Source organism: Nannospalax galili, unplaced genomic scaffold, assembly GCF_000622305.1.
Source record: "Nannospalax galili isolate Female #2095 unplaced genomic scaffold, S.galili_v1.0 scaffold741, whole genome shotgun sequence".
NCBI lineage: Eukaryota > Metazoa > Chordata > Mammalia > Rodentia > Spalacidae > Nannospalax > Nannospalax galili.
The window spans coordinates 338286-343560 of record NW_008346093.1 but is presented as its reverse complement, the minus strand read 5'-3'; the positions used below and the strand labels follow the sequence as shown (position 1 = coordinate 343560).

Below are 5275 nucleotides of genomic sequence, written 5' to 3'. Positions count from 1 at the left end.
CTTTTTTTCATTATTTTTATGTGCGTGTGTATATCACCTGCATGTAGGTAAGTGCACCCATGTCGTGCAATGCCCTCAGAAGACAGAAGAGGTTGTCGGATCCCCTGGAACTGGAGTGACAGACAGTTGTTAGCTGCCATGTGGGTGCTGGGATTCGAACCCAGGTCTTCTGCAAGAACAGTGTTCTTAATGGCCAAGCCATCTCTCCAGCTCCAAAACAAAAGTTTTTTGAAAAGGGTGGGTAGAATCACCAAAGACCCACCATTACAAGAAAGTACGAGTTAATCTCAGGAATAAACATCTAAGGGGATACTAAAGGAAAATATTATCGCAGTCCAAGAAAGCATAGAAAGATTCCAATGCTTGTATCAAATGTTTCCTCAAAAGATCAATGTTGAAGAGGGGTGTGGTGACGCACACCTTTAATCCCAGCACTCAGGAAGCAGAGGCAGGTACATCTCTGAGCTTCAAGCCAGCCTGGTCTACATAGTAAGTTGCAGGTCAGCCAAGGTTACATAATGAGACCCTATTTCAAAAAAATCAGTATGAATAGGAGGCACTGCCTTAGTTAGCTCTCCATAATCCCACCTCCTCATCCTGGGGTGCTGCCACAGAGATACCATGCATCTCCCTACCTCCAACCAGTTTGGTGGGGCCAGGGCTAGCTCTCATTGCTCTGACTGGACTAAGGCCAAGGAGGACTCTGGCCATGCTCTCACCATTGCTTTCACTTCTATACCAAACAGAGGAAGACAACCACCATGGGATCCCTACAGACACCCCACCTTCAGATGGAGCAGCCTTTATTTCCTTTTCACTTATGGCAGGGACAATGCAACTGCTACTATAACAAGAAGGCAGTCATTCCATACCATATGTGGAAAGATGGCCACTTGAGACTGCACTGGCAGACATTCCACCCTCAGAGAGTTTAGCACCAGTTGTATGTTTAATCACCTAAAGCAGAGACAATACAAGCGCTCCTCCCAAACTCATCTTTGTTTCTGTCATGCCCCACGTTCAGGTGCCAAGTGCTATGGGAACTTTTCCTGGGGAGATGAACAAACATCTGTTCACCCCAGATAGGGTACCAATGACAGACCAAAGAAACTATTACACTCAACTCTAGCTTGATGAACCAAAAAGTTTAATCAGGGTTACTAAAACATGGGTGAGGGGGTTACTTACAGGAGCATGGGCAACTTAAGGGATGCTATACCACTGAAGAAAATCTTTCCCTACCAACTGTTAACTGCCTAAATATTCTCAAGGAGGGGTGGGACCTCATGAGCCCTTGTTCCCCCCACATTAGAGAACATTAGTGGGTCCAGTCTTGTGCAGGCCCTGTGCTGGTAATCACAGCTGCTGAGAGTTCAAGAGAGTAATAGCCACATCACACCTATAGGACAGTGTTTCATAACACAGGGAAATGTGAACTCACCCAAGCCTCAGTCATTTCTTAGGAAGTATAAAAAGACAAATTCAGAGACCTGTTAAGGGCAAGGAACGTAGTTCAATGATACAGAGCTTGACTACCATGTACGAAGCCCTGGGTTCCATCCCTAGTAGTATAAAACAAAACAAAACACTACCAACAGGAAAAAAAAACATTTCAGAGTTTGGAGAGACATAAGAGAAAATTAGAAGAGATTGGATGGAGAAAACGCAAATGGAGACATAAAACATACAGTTCATCTGTTGTCTCTGGCTGGAGAAAAGTCAGTCATGTCTAAAAATATCCATAATTCAAGAGATCACCAGTAGAAGCCAGAGGTCTACATGGTTACAGCCCCAAATTCTGTATTGGTGGCTGACATGATTGTGTGTAGAGCTGGAGTTGGCAAATGTTGACTGTAAATGCCAAGTATCAATTACCTTAGGATTTCAAGGCCATTTGGTCTCTTTGACAACCAATAAACTCTGCCACTAGAGAATGAAAACGGTTCACAGGCAGTATGTAAAGGAATGAGTGTAGCTATGTTCTAATAATGTTTTACTGGGAATTTGAGTTGAATTCCATGTAATTTTTATGACTTGCAAAATACTCTGTTTTTAAGTAGTTAAAAATACAAGTAATATTCTTAATTCATAGACTACAAGAACACATCAAGGGTAAACAAACCAGACGCTACAATTTGCTGACCTCCAGCACACAGCTTAGATGAGTTGGCTTTCTTTTCTTTAAAAAAAAATTATTTATTATTTTATGTGTATGCGTGTATTGCCTGCATGTAGGTAAGTGCACACATATCGTGCAATGCCCGAGGAGGTCAGAAGAGGCTGTCGGTTCTCCTGGGACTGGAGTTATGGACAGTTGTTAGCTGCCATGTGGGTGCTGGGATTCGAACCCAGGTCTTCTGCAAGAACAACCAGTGTTAACCGTTGAGCCATCTCTCCAGCCCCAGGTGAATGGGTTTTCATGGGAGTATGCATGCAACTGTCACTTAATACTACATTTACCGTGCAATGACTTCCTTTAGACATATAAATTCTATTTTTTGAAATTTATCACAAGGAAACAATTATAATCATGCACAACAATTTGAAAGCAAAGACTGTTATCCCATCCTGGACTATAAACAATGAAGAAATGGACATACTCAAATATCCAGGCATAGTGGAGCACACCTTTGATCCCAGCACTTGGGAGGCAGAGGCAAGTGGATCTCTGTGAGTTCAAGGCTAGCCTGGTCTACATATGCGTTCCAGGCCAGTTGGGGCTATAGGGAGACCCTCTCAAAAAAACAAAACAAAACAAAAAAGTAATGGCTCAAATATGTGAGACCATCCATCCAAAGGATGGAATACTATACACCCATGTCAAGTTACAATCGTTTGCAAAGAAAGAAAGCAAATGTAGTCAAATATTAACACATGCTGAATCTCAGTGAAGGCTCTGTGGGTGTTCACTGTTAACTGTTCTGAAATTTTTAAATGTACAAATAAAGTTGGAGGATCTATCCTGCCATGTGTATTTGGCTGAGTTTACAGTGCCACCTTGCCAAGTTTCAGAGGATAAGAGATTGTAGAATTTAGTACAGGACACCTCTATGGAACCTCATCTACCCATGGCTCAGGAATCACTGCAGAAGAGGGAGTGGAAAAATTGTATGAGCTGGGGCTGGTTGATGAACACAGGGAAGTAGAGGCTTCCAGGCCACTGGAAGCTTACACATGTGAACTTGTGGCAACGGTTGGTCCCATGTCAACTCAATTAAACAAGGGCCCAAAGGGGAGGAGAGAAATAGGTGGGCTAGACTGAGAATTATTGGAGACTGATTGCTGCTGGGAGATGAGGGAGAATATGACTTACAAATGATCACTAGATGGGCTGATTAGACTCCAGTGGATGCATTTACACTGAAAGACATTTGGGTACAAATGTCTGAATGAATAGGACTTAGCATGCATGGTAGAATATATAAGTCTGGTGGGGGGATGGGAAAGGCATGGATGGAGGAGGGGGTCTAAATTTGATTAAGAACTATTGTATGAAATTACAAAAGCTCAATAAAAATATTTTAAAATGTGAAAAAAATAAAGTTGGAAAGATCTTTTATTCCATTTATTTATTTATTTGGTGGACACCACATCAAATGTGTGGAGGTCAGAGGGCATGTTGCAAGACTAAGTTCTCTATTTCCACAATGTAGGTCCAGGTTGTCAGGCTTGTCGGCAAGCACCTTTTACCCACTGAGCCATCTCACTGGCCCAGAAACCTCTTTTAAATAAAAATAATGTCTATGAAATAAAATAGTTTTGCACAGACCCATCTCTAGCCCACCAGAACTGTTCTCTCTTTCAAATAAAGAACTAAGCAATAAATTTTTTAACTCCCTAATGTCTGTTTCAAGCACACTAAAATTAATTTAATGGGAGACTAGAGAGGTGGCTCAGTGGTTAAAAGCACTGGCTGTTCTTGCAGAGGACCTGGGTTCAGTTCCCAGCACCCACATAGCGGCTAACAACCACCTGTAACTCCAGTTCCAGGGTATCCAACACCCTCTTTTGACCTCCGTGGGACTGCACAACATGCATGCACTTGCATACATGTAGGCAATACATTCAGATACATAAAATAAAAATGATCAGTAAAATATTAAAAATAAAATTAATTTAACTACATATAACATGGAGTTTATTTATTTTTGGTGAAATTCACTGTTTCCTTTACAACCATCTTGTTCTAAGGGCAAAGAAAAGCTTGATTTACTTAGGTTTTGAGCATTTGAAGAAAAACCCCACAAAACTTTATTTTTATACACTGAATGCACAAATAATCTGGGAAGGCTTTCTTGGTAGGAGTAAGTACTCTAGGATGCATAAGTAAGAATAGTATTTGGGGGACCCTAGCATGTAGGATATTCTCCAGACTCAGGCCTTCACTTGCTGATGCTCTTGTTTGAAAACCTAACATGGAAAATAATTTATTTGAAATGAATTCATAGAAAACTTACAGAATTAAATAAAAACATACACATTATTCCTAACTACAAGCTAGCCCATCCTAGGTGGAGGATTCCAGAAACTGTCCATTTGACTATTAAAAGAGGTGATTAAACACAGCGCTTTTATAGTCTCCACTTCAGCCTGGGTTAAGGACTGCAGGCCACAAAGCAGGAGTCATCCAAGATGAATTTCAGAAAAATTTATCTCCATCTCAAAAAAATTAAATGTCATACTCATTCCCTTTACCAAGAGTGAAGGGGAATGCATGTTAAAAAAAAAATCAATATTCAGGCTGGAGAGCTGGCTCAGCAGTTAAGAACACTGGTTGTTCTTGTAGAAGACCGGGGTTCGAACCCCAGCACCCACATGGCAGCTAACAACTGACTATAACTCCAGTTCCTGGGGCTCTGACGGCCTCTTCTGTCCTCCACAGGCACTGCATGACACGGGTGCACTTACCTACATGCAGGCAATACACGCATACACATAAAATAATAAATAAAAATATTTTAAAAATATATCAGTATTCAAAATAACAGAACACACAGGATATACTGCTTTCCTTATTGATTAGAAGAACCCTTCCTGGTCTGGAGATGCTCCCTTGCCTTTTAAATTATAAACGCTTAATAGAACTCAGTGTGTCAAAAAAAAAAAAAAAAGACATTAAGTTGGGAGACGGATGTGGCAGGTGGGCTCTGGGAAAATTTGGAGAGGGAGCATAGGGGTGGATATTATGAAAATACATTGCATACATATATGAAATTCTCAAATAATAAAAATAGAAAAGAAAAAAAATCATAAACGCTTCACTCCCTCTCCATAC

The 5275-nt window shown here is 41.0% G+C and overlaps 1 protein-coding gene across 4 annotated transcripts in view; it reads right to left on the bottom strand.

Moving 5' to 3' along the window:
* Positions 1 to 5275, bottom strand: part of LOC103741632 (zinc finger protein 81) — a 77887-nt gene that overhangs the window by 72328 nt on the left and 284 nt on the right. The gene's annotated exons all lie outside the window — the stretch shown is intronic.